Genomic DNA, 12,186 nt, shown 5'->3' on the forward strand with positions numbered 1-12,186 from the left:
CACCCACATGGTCCTCACGTGCCACAGACAGGTGCAAGTTGCTGCTCTTAGCGCAAGAACTCTGTCTCCCACCTGGGCCCCAGGGAACTTGTCAGCTGTTCCTTCCTTTACCCGGATCTATATATACTGAGGACATGGCGCGGGTGGGTAAATGGAGTCACATTCACTATGACCACTTGCTGATGCACACAAACAACCTCTGCTAAGACACTTAGCTTCTCAGGTGGTGTTTCGTAGGCACTTTCCTGTAAGCAGTGATAAGTTAAGGGTGTCAGAGAATGCTTCACTACCCTGTGTGTGACATGCTCTTGGTGAGGTCACAAGTAGGAGTGTCTGGCAGTGTTTTTGGTGAAGTGGCTTTTTCTTGATTTTCCTTATAGCCCTCTTTCCCCCTTCGACCTGAGACATGGCCGGAATGAGAGGCATGTATGAGGGACCAGTGTCATGCTGCCCTCAAAATGACCTTCCTTCACTGACCACTCTTGCTCTGTCCTGGATTAAGCTTGGTTTCCTGACTTCTGCTTATTTTAAGAGGATTCTCTTAAATAGGCACCTAGTGGAATTACCCTATCTTGTTGCCAGACCTGTCTCGATCCCAGCAAGCTAAGATGGAGAGCCTGCTTCTCTAAGCCCATTGCCTCTTTATCAAGCCCTCTGATGAGATCAGGTGCATTCAGGGTGATACCGCTGTGGACTATTAAGTCCTCTGTGTTCCTTCTGCCTCTGGGCCTTCATTGTGTCTTCTCTCTTGCCCAAAGCAGCTAGAAATGCATGCCTGAGTTGTGATGTCTGGGGGCACTTTTCCTCCACTCCAACCACCTAAATTGTACTTCTTCAAGGCCTAGCGGAATCCTCACTGCCTCAAGAAGCTTCCCTTGATTATTCAGTTCTGCACTGTAGTTTCCTTGTTCAACTCATACTGCCCTTAGTCCAAACCACCCTTACCATCATGTGACCACTTTATCCTCACATTATTCTTTCTTCGTCCACAGTGGATGCCCTTGAGTATGTAATTCACTTCTCTTGCTTCTCTCAAAGAACTCACTGCTTGGCCAGTGCTCAGTGAATGTTTGAGGCCTGATTAAAAGCCAGGATTTGGCTGATGTGGGGCTGGGAGGTCCAGGTGGCCCAGCTCCCACCAATGATTAGCTCCTTTCTTTGTGCTGCCCTAAAATCCTGGCTTGGTTCATTAAGATGCAATAAGAAGTCTGGGACACTGGCATCTTCTGTTTGCAAGCCACACTTCATTCGGTCCTGCCTTTGTTCCCTCAGCCCTGCAAGCACAAGTGTCTGTCTGTCCCTTCCCGGTGTTGCCCTCCACCTTTAAGAGGGAAAATTTAGATGTATGGATTTTGGCAAAGGCTTAAAACTGGCAAGAAATAAAAAATTCAGCATACCCTTCTGCATATTTTATAAGTCAGTCTAATGAAGAAATAATCCAAGATGGCACCTGCTAAGAAAACTTAGTTTATTGAAATATGACTGTAATATAGGAAAGATGGCTAATGCACTAGGCTGTGCGATATTAATGCCCTATACTTCAGCTGGTGTGTTTAAAAGAAGTCTCTCATGTATTTTATTTTATTTTATTGGGAGCCATATCATTAGCTTTTAAAGACATTGTGAGTGAGAGAAGAAAAGAGATTTAGACTTTAAAAAAAAAAAACAAACAAAAAAACCCTGAGCAACTCAACCTGCCTTTCTCTACAAATGAAACAAACAAACAAAAAATATATATTTTTTTCATAAACATTTTTTTTTCCAGCTGGGATATTAGGACAGTATATTAAATTCCCCCAAAAGGAGGCCCTAGAACTATTTACATAATAATGTCTCCACTGTGGTTGTGACAGATGGGCTTCACTGATGCAGACACACTGTTAGGGGCTTAGCAATAGATTAAAAAAACCACCACAATACTGTGTAACATAATAAAAGTGTATTGTAATGTACATCATAACTTGTGGCCAAGGTTAAATTTGCAGTCGGAGTATGAAAGTCGTATTCCATTATACAAAATAGATGTTACACAGAAAAGCATTAAAGATGAGTTGACTCAACCATTTATTTTTAGTTTATATTTTATTCTATTTTCCTTGGCCTTATTTATGCAATATATTTTTAATCATATGAAATGGCATCGTTATGTGTCCCTTACCCCCACCTTGGACTGAGGGGCAGCCCGAGATCTTCAGACTCTCCTGGCTTTGTGGCTTCACGTTCCAGGGGGCTTCAGGCTTTCCTCTGTTGGAAAATGGCTGATCATGTGTTTCTGTTTTTGCTTCATTCGGAGCTGCTTGGCACAGCTAAGGCCAGCAGTGGCCTCTGAGGGTGGCTTCTTTTGGTTTATTTGGAATCTTTGGAAACAAACTGTAGTTCTAGGGGCTTTCCCCATCCCATCAAGGGGTGACAAGGACATGAGATGTAAGTAGTCCCATTGAAGGTGGTCTATGAGTAAAAGGTGACTGGGTTTTTCTTGTCCAGGACTTGACCACTGATTTCAGCTCAGTGGTTCTGGTCCTCTGAACTGACCCTGAGTCTAGCAGCATGCTATCCAAAGGGGAAGTGGCGTTCACTTTAGGCCAGCATGCTGATAATAATGTCAGATCCTTAAAGTGAAGAAAAAGTTTGGAGGCATACTTAAGACCCTAGGCAGAAGTTGCCTTTTATAAATAGATTCTCTTTCCAGTGCCAGCTTAAGAAGTTTGGATTATGCTGTTTAAGGGAGGTGGCTTTTCCCTGCAAGGACTCAATCAATGCAGGCCCCAGATTCCACTCCAATTAAATGATATTAACCTTGATTTAAACAGCCTTTAATTCTGATATCTTTTGTTTTGGTCAAAGTCAGCAATCTCTCAGAAGATTCCATAGAGAGCATAGCCTCTCAGTGTTCCATGGCAGAGTTGGGAGTTTTAGGCATGCCTTTAACTAGAGGCCCTCCCTCGGGAGCCAGGAAGACAGAAGCGTTAGAAACACTCCCAGCCCAGGTGGCGAGCCTGGCTCAGGGAATTCAGTCTGGGCTCAGCTGGGGATGCCGGGTGTTTCTGTGGTGGGGCAGACCATCAACCCTGGGGGGCCCAAGAAGCTGACGGCTGGTGACTCCTTTTGGGAGTAATCAAGCACCATCTTCTAGAAGAATTCTGTCCTGAATTCTTATTGCTGCAGATAATGGAACCTCAAGCATAATCTGAGCATACCTTCAAATAACCTGCATGTGGGGTTATTTGAAGTACTAGAAAAGCCCTATTGTCCATACTGAGACTCCAATAGAAATGTAATGTGAGCCACATACATAATTTAAATGTATTAATATCCACATTTAAAAAGTAAAAAGCAGCAGGTGAAATTAATTTTATTAATATACTTTTAATATATGTAAAATCTCCAAATTTTAACAAAATGTTATAAAAATTATTGAGATATTTTACATCTTTTTCTTCATGCTAAATCTTTGAAATCCCATGTTTATTTATACTTAAAGCATATTGTAATTGGGATGAGCTTTGTTTCAAGTGCTCAGTGGTTGCACGTGGCTAGTGGCCACCATACCAAACAACACAGGTCCAACGGACCATTCTCCTCAGATGTCTGCTATTGTGGTGGACAAGGAGTAGATTAAGGGATTGTTACCCATTCTAAGTCAACTTTTAAGTGCTTCTGTTTTAATCCCTCATCAAACTTTAGCAACAGTGATTGAATTTCCAAACCTCTTTCCAATCTGGCTGGGGTAGATACAAGCCAAGGATTTAGCATTGCGGATGGGGTTTCAGATACTCAGGACAGTTAGGAGGCAGCTGGAAAGACGCATTACCTAGACGGCCCTGAGCTATGAGGAGAACAAATAGTTGAGATGAGGAGGTAAGTGGTATCTAGGAAAGGCCTGGCCGTCTCACTACTGCTATAGTGAGAAGAGTAGCATTGGGATTGGCTGGCTGGATTTGCTAGCCAGGCTACATGACTTTAGAATAAATCACTAATCTCTCTGAACCTCACCTTTCTTATCTGTAACATGGGGACAATAAGCTCTTTCTTGCTTTCCTCAAAAGAGTATTGTGAAGCTTGAATTATGTAATTCATGGGAAGTGGCTTCTTGTAAACACTACAGCACTGCTACAGAGTTAATTCAAGGGAAGCAGGTTTTATTAAAAGCTCGGCCCAAGTCAGGGAGTGTAGCGGGGGAGGAGGTGCCTCAATTGGAAAGGCAAAACTCAGATGGAAAACAATTAGAGACAGAATAGAATTCTGGAGGAGTGGTTCACACAGACAGTCCAGGAGCAGAAGTGGAGAGAGTGTGCAGTGTGAGCCTAGCAGGATGCAGAGGTTTGGACAGACAGAGAAGGACAGAGGAGAACATTCCTGGTGGAGGGCATAGCACAGACAAAGGCCAAGAATGGACATGAAAAGCCATACACTGGGGGTATTAAGAAACTTCCTGAGTAGGACAGAAATAAAGGGCAGGGAGGGATGGCCCACGGGGTTCCTCCCCTTGGCAGCATCTTTCCTTAGGAATTAACCATCAGACAGACAGCCAACTTCTGATGCCCTTGTTTTCTGCCTTGCCCTGAAAGTAGGTCACCCATGGATAGATGAGACCATCCCACTTGAGGTAAATATGAAATCTAACCACAGCCATGGTGTGGGTAGCTCTGATAATCACCAGGATGACTCTGGGCAGCTCAGAAAAGCTTTTATCTCAGACCATCTCTCTGCTTAAAGACTTGTCTCAGGAATACAGTTGGACAGAGGCACCAAAAGAAACAAAACTGTTGGACATTTCTAAAGGTCCCAGAAACTTCTGGCTTTCAAGCCAGTTCTTGTTTTAATATCAGGGTGTTTTCCATCATGAATCCACACAATATTACACATCTACACAATTCAGACTCTACCCGCCTGCACTGTAGATGTCCCTTCATTCCCTTAACAAGCACACAGACGTCCACCCCAACACATCATGCATGCAGGCACACATGAACACTCAAAAATCACACATGCCTTGGCAACATAGAGGACAGAACTGCTCTAACTTGAGAGCAGTGAATAAATGAAGACGCAAGGCCAAGATGCTGTATGACACTGTTCATCAAACACCCATACAGGTAGTTGTAGAAATGACACTGGGGCATTCGTGTTCCCTCTTCTTTCCTCTCCCGTTAATTCTCCACCAGCTCTAATTATACTTCAAGCTTTGGGGGTCCTTGCTTGCCTGTACCTTTTCTTTCTATTCTTAGGTATGCTTGTTTTCCAGGGTTCAGCTGGGTCCAGAAATGTGGAAGTTAGAAAAGATCATATTACCTTTTGCAAACCGTTTTCACCAGTTTGGGTAAGGAAGAGGAGCTTCAAAAAGTTCCCTCTGCCTCAGGAGACCTCTGTCTTGACCAGGCCATCTCCATTTTCTCTGCACTATTCCTGCCCTGACAAAAGGAATTGTTCTGTTTGGATTTGAATAATATGCTATTCTCCAGTGTTCTCTTATTGGGCAGAAAACTCAGGCTGTTTCTGGCTGCATCCTCTCTTCCATGTGATCTCTCCATTTAGTGCAGTGCTAGGCCCAACTCAGTAAGTACAGGATAGATGGATGGATAAACACAACGTTGTTAGTTTGTACATTAATTCCATTTGCCAGTGAAATTTTAAGCCCTGGTTTTGTCCAGAGGCCTGACCCCCAAACTGGAAAATGGCAAACCCAATTCCAGACAAATTCTTAACCCCAGCCCTGACTCCTACAGCCATGATGACAGCGAGATGCACCAGAAGCACCACCATAGGTTCACCGAAAGGACCCATCAAAGGCAACCGATGCAAGAATAGTCCCAGTGGTGCTGGAAAAATAAAGACAATGGAACAACTGATTAATTCAGGAGAGAACATTGTGCCACTGCCTATTCTCTGACTCTCCTGGCAGCTGGGGTTCTGCCTTGCCCACAGAGTGTTCCTTAAGAGCAAGGACTGAAGTAACTTTTGGGTTCCAAGACTAAATTTCACCTCCAAAATTTAGATTCTGGTTAATTTGCACCAAAGTGGGAGGGCTACACAGACCCCAGGGGTCCCAATGACTATGACATTATGACTCCACTCTTCAGTAGGGGAAACTAGCATGTACTGTGTGCCATCTACCTGTCAAATATTGTGCCAGATACTCTCAATTGCAGGATTTTGCTTAATGGGTTTCACAACAATCCATGACTTGGGATTATTTTGGACAGAACTGAGAGGCTCCCTAAAGTAAGCAGCTCACTGAGTGCCACACAGGTGGCTGCCAAACACCCAAGTCTGACACCTTTGCCCTGCACCAGTGGACAGACTTAGAATGGAGAAGAATGAAACGGACCAAATTGCTATAGAATAGAGTAAAACACACAGGATGGATTAGAATGGGATTAGAAGCATTTCCCATTTCCTCTTCTCTCCTCCCCAAAGGGTCTGTTAAGCTCTTCCCACACCGAAATGGGACAACCCTCTCCAGATGATTTGTATTTTAAAGGGAGGTAAGCAGTTTGAAAGGAAGTATCCCCAGTGGAGACTGGCAGGCACCTAATAGAGGCTGAGAAGCCAGCAAGAGGCTGGGGTGGAGAGGTCCTAAGGACTTGTGAAGCTGCCCTGTGCTTTGAGCCTGTGCATAAGGCTGTTTGTTCCTGATTAATTCCTTCCTCTGCCAGGCCCACTTCCCTCTGCCCTTTCTGCCTGGCTCCTCTATTTTCTTGCTTTCTTTTCAGGATTCCGAGTTGCTAGGCAACTCCAGTCTGGAGCTGAGGTTCTCACTGTGGCAAGCAGCTACCACGCAGGGACAGGAAGTCTGATGGAGCCCTTGATTACAGGTGTCTGTGCAGAAAAGAAGACAACGGCAGCAACCTTTCCTCATTCCCTTGTTGCCTCCCAGAGACAGAGGGAGTGAACGATCTGGGAGCAGAGCGTTGCTTAGGCCATTTGCCATTTCCCCTTCCTGTTCTGCTCTCTCCTCGCACCAGCAGAACCTCCTTCCATGCAGGTCCCAGAATCCTTGCTCTGGCCTTTTACTGCCCTCACGCACACCCACACAGGCCCTTAACCCCTCACGTGCAGCTGCCCTCAGCTGCTCTCTGGTTTAGGGGCGTCACACCTCCACGGCTTAACCTCAGCAAAGCGTCAGCAGGCCTTTGCAGGGGTAGGGAATACAGGACCCCGCAGTACCTACAGACGGAGAGGCAGGCGCTATTCCTGGCACGTTTCCCGTGTGCGCAGATGGCCCAGGGGAAGGGGTGACTGCTCGCCGTTGCCCCGAGCTTGTCTCTGGGCCCTGGAGGGGCAGTGGGAATGCCACCCTGAGCAGAGGTGAGACTCACAGGGCATCCCCAGGCGCACTCTAGGCTTCAATCGTGCACACGTACACATTTACTGAGCCTGTACCGTGTGCCAAGTGCTGGGGATTCCGCAAGCAAGAAAACATTCGGAGTCTCTGACTTCACAGAGCTAAAATTCACACGGGAGGAGGCGGTCGGCACGTAACAGACAACTAGAGAATGACGCGAGTTGAGATGGCGTTTTTGACAGCTCCCTTCCAGAGGAAACTGTATTGTTCAGCGTTGGAGGGCCTGGGTTCCCTCCAGCAGTCCCCACCCTTCCATGAAGGCCAAGGCCGTGGAGCACCTGAGAGAGCGGCTGACCTCCCGGGACCCCCACTGTGCGGCAGCTTCAGAGGTAGGAGTGTGATTGGCTCTGATCTGACGAAACCAGCCTCCTTATTGAAAGTTGTGGTTGTCAGTCTAGTGGCGCTCTAGAAAGCTCGTGATCTAGACCTGGCCAATCAGAGCACAAGGATTAGTTAAAGCAGGGCACATGATCTTAGGGATGGCCAGTCAGAGGCCAGCCTTGCACTTTGGAAAGAAGGAGCTCTCCTTAGGCTGGGAGGGGCCAAGCCGCTGGCCCGTGAGCCTGGGGCAGCTCTGGACTGTGCTTGCTGTCCTTGAGGAGAATGCAGCCAGCCCAGGGCAAATCAGAGCCAGGCAGGTAAGAGAGACGGCTGGGCCTGAGGCGAGCGCCTTCCGACCTTTGGGTTTCACAAGCCAATACATTCTTTAAAAATTTAAAAAATGTAATACTAAGCTAGCTTGCATCGGTTTTCGCTACTTGGTGCAGTATGTTTCTCTATCCATATATCTTCATCACTTTTCCCTTCCTCTGGGTCCCAGGTTTCCAAGGCTAGCCTCCAGAGTGAGGAGTCAGAGCTTAGACTAAGCATTCCTTAGTCAGAGCCCTGTTTCAGGCCAGGGACCACCTTCTTCCCTTTTCTTTTTGTTAAAACACACCTGTTCTGTGTTCCGTCTCTTTAGCGCCCTCCCCTCTGCCAGTGATCATTTGATTAAGTTACATCAGGGTATTGATGGCTACGAATTGCTCTCGATATCAGTGATCCTGTGTGGTCTTTTTACATTTGGACCATAGTCCTTCATGCCATAATCCATGGAACTGGATACCTAATAGTGGAAGTGATGCAGGTGGGGGGCAGGGAAGTGCTGGGTAGAGATGGGCGGGGTCCCTGGCGAGGGTGCCACCCTCGAGCTCGTGCCCATGGACCTAAGTGAGGATAGGAACTCCTGAGTTTTTTTCACCCAAATGTTGCATTTTCCAAGACCACTCTGGCCTGCCATGTACCCCATCCTGTGGCTGTAAAAACCCCGAGACCCTAGCGGGCACGCACACAAGTAGCTGAACGTCGAGAGGAACACATCAGCAAAAGAACATACCAGGAGACATTGGCAGGCCATGGACTGCGGAACGATGCGGATGCCAAGGGGAACTCGGTAGGAGGAGAGACCGGCCGCTGGGCGGCCCGACTCGGAGGGAAGACCACCTTCCCACTCCATCCCCCTTCTGGCCTCCCCATCCACCTCTCTGAGAGCTACCTCCACTCTATAAAACCTTGCATCCATCCTCCAAGCCCATGTGTGATCTGATTTTTCCAGTACACTAAGACAAGAACCTGGAATACAGAAAGCCCTCTATCCTCACGATAAGGCAGAGGGTCTAATTGAGCTGATTAACACAAATAGCCTGCAGATGGCAAAACTGAAAAAGCGCACTGTAACACACCCACTGGGGCTTCAGGAGCTGTAAACCCTCAACCCTAGATGCTGCCATGGGGTCAGAGCCCAAAAACGCTCCCCACGACCTGCCCTCTGCCTGCTCCCCCTAGGGTTTTGAGCAATGGGGCACTGAAGAAGTGAGCCACACCCCTGTCTCATGTCCTGTGAGGGGGATAAGGGAACTCCTGTTTCAGAAGTTCGTGCACTGAGGCAGGCTGCTGAAGGGATGGTTTTATAGATGCTCCTTCTCCTAGTCCCTCTGAAGTTCGTTGGCTGGGTGTTCAGTTACTCTGCCTGTGTCCATAGCTGTGGGCCAACTCTCCTGGCTCACAGTGAAATGCCTGGGCCTCTACCAGAGATCATGTCCTTCTCATAGAAGGCAGACGAAGTCTCTGAAAGGAGAGCTTTTGGAAACGGGCATCCAATAAGTCTGAGTCCTGGAGTGGCCTTGACTAGTCAGTGATCTTGCAGGGCCTCACTCTTCTCATTTATAAAATGGAGGTGTTTGATGAGCTGACTCCTCAGTCCTCTTCCAGCACAGATGTCCTGGGTGGGGTATCTGAGTAACCTGTGGGCCTTGTGTGTTTTAGGGTGAAAGTGTCCTCATGGGAGAGTGTGAGGCACATTTGAATGGCTACTTTTTATAGTCCACTCACATTTCACAATCTATTCATAATGTTCATGCTCCCTTTGACTGGTTTCAGGCTTGTTTAGTGACTTACATTTATTATACACAGGCCAGTAGGTGGGAAGTGTGAGGAGCTGAGCTCCGACAGTTAGAACATCTGGTTTCCAGCCCCAAAGTGGCCATTTTGCAGATAGCTAAGACCTTGAAAGAGATGCTATATACTACTCTGGATAAGTTTTCTCACCTGTAAAATGGAAATGAAATCACTTTGCTTTGCTCACAAATTTGGTTGTGACTTAGAAAACACACTAAATGAAAATGCAATGAAGAGATAGACTGTTTAAAAATGCGATGAGAGCTTTCTGCTTTTGGCTTGGAGGATGCCAAGGTGTAACTTTTTTCAGTCATCCTGTATCCAGGTTCATGTGACGCTGGCCACATCCACCATTCTGCCCACGTTTGACCTCAACAAGATTATAGGCCTGTACCTGAGGTGCACCAGTGGGGAAGTTGGTGTCACGTCTGACCTTGACCTCCTGGATCTATCTGTTTTCAAAAACGGTTGGTGATAATATCACCCAAAGCAACCAGTGACTAGAATGGTCTTAGTATTACAGTGGAACTGACCATTCAGAACAGACAGGCCAAATTGAGGTGGTACTTTTTGCCCCTGTCATGATGATTAAAGTCCCCAAGGAACCAGTCAGAGACAGAAAGAAGCAGAAAAGCATTAAGCACAGTGACAGTATCACTTTTGATGACATTGTCAAGATTGCCCAACAGATGCAGCACCAGTCTTTAATTAGAGAACTCTGGAACCATAAAATAGCTTTGGAGTACTGCACAGTTTGTGGGCTGTAAGGTTGATGGCCACCACCTTCATGATATCGTAGTTGAGATCAACAGCGATGCAGTGTAATGCCCAGCTAGTTTAGACCTATAAAGGAAAATATTTCCATAAAGGATCATTTGACAACCAGGAAATAAAAATACCAGGAGAAAGTGTCTAATTTTGGAAATACACTTGGGAAAATAGTATTAGTCTTCTGCCACTCCCAAGGAAGCAGATGGTGCCAAACTCTTTCTCTGACAATGGGAGGTGAGATGGGGACTCAGAGAGGAGAGGATATCAACTTAGCCTCACACAGTAATTCTCAGGACTGAGGTGCCGTCTGCTGGCAGAGCAGGAGGCCTTCCCCTTGGAGCCATGTTGGCTTGCCCTACCCCTCATTTCCAGGTTGGAGATTTGAGTCAGAGATGAGGCAAATGCTTAGGCAAGGAAAAATGTTTTACCAGCTTGCTCCGCAGGGAAAGAGTCCGTGTTATGATATGAAGCTGAAAATAGAGTGCCTCAGGAAAGAAACTACCAACCGATGACTATCTCCTGGTGGAGGTGTGGGGGCCTCCTCCAGGAAAATTGGGGTTGATATGAGAACGCAACGGTATTGCCTTGTCATTGATACTCTAAATGCAGATGCTCTGGGCTGGGATTTGGAATCCCTGTCACGAGAAAGGGGTCCCGCTGGAAATGCTTGTTTAGCAATGCTTTCCTGCTGGGGTCTGTGGAACATCCTGACACAGTCCAGGGCTTGAACAAGGGCCAAGGATTTATCCAGAAACAGCAAGCCTTGTACAAAAGATGATCCTGGATTTAGAACAGATGAAAGGTACTTTGAGGGAGTTCAAAGAACGGGCACATGCTCCCCGATGACTGCTTGCTGGATATTTTGAGAGGCGACTTGGGCACACTTTACCTCCCCACCTCTCCCAGGGGTCTTTTCCAACACGGTTTCTCTCCATTAGTATATTCCAGAGCTCTTGAGCTTGAAGAGCTTGAAAGTCTTAATATGTAGATTTCTGTAGCTGTGGGAACAGGCCTTTCCCAGTTGGGGTTTGTGAAGGCCATTCTGATGATGTTCGTGGTGATGATTAACTGGCAGTAATCATGGAGATAGTGAAAGTAATGAGGCCCACCTGTTTAGGTGTTGGGAAAGATGAAGTAGGTGGGCACATGGTCAGGGTGGGGATAGTGATGGTGATGGGAGTAGCAGGGAGCTCAATCTTAGAAATTTGTTGAGAAACCCAGGGAACTAATCTTAACATAAACTTCACTTTTTTGTCGGGCAAAATAAATTCTTGGCAGAAAAAATATCTACCTCTGGGAAAGGGGAAAGCAAAAATACCTTTTGCTTGTGGTCAGTCCTGTCAAAGCAAATAAAGTATATCAAGCACCATATCACTGGCTTTCTAGAGGGACATCTAGTGATCCTAGAGAAGTTACATGGAGATACAAACTCAAGCTGATATGAGTGGCCACAAAACAAATTAGCAACCTCTAAAATGTCAGATTAATACAAAAAGGTGCCAATGTTGCTCATTTCCATGCTTTGAACAGTGTCTGGAGAGGAGGAATGAGAAAGTCAATCATCAAACTCTTTTTCAGGATCTGACACAATCCCGCGTCTTTGAAGAGTGTTCATGTAAGGCTGTGCTTGGAAT

The 12,186-nt window shown here is 46.4% G+C and overlaps 1 long non-coding RNA gene across 1 annotated transcript in view; it reads left to right on the forward strand.

Annotated features, from left to right (window-relative positions):
• The first annotated feature begins 7,333 nt into the window (after window positions 1–7,333).
• LOC129528270 (uncharacterized) overlaps window positions 7,334–12,186 on the forward strand; it is a 57,381-nt gene continuing 52,528 nt past the window's right edge. The window contains exon 1 of the long non-coding RNA XR_008673507.2: window positions 7,334–7,674. This is a non-coding gene — a long non-coding RNA (uncharacterized lncRNA). The remainder of the gene's footprint in view (window positions 7,675–12,186) is intronic.

This window comes from Gorilla gorilla, chromosome 17, assembly GCF_029281585.2.
Source record: "Gorilla gorilla gorilla isolate KB3781 chromosome 17, NHGRI_mGorGor1-v2.1_pri, whole genome shotgun sequence".
NCBI classification, from domain to species: Eukaryota; Metazoa; Chordata; class Mammalia; order Primates; family Hominidae; genus Gorilla; species Gorilla gorilla.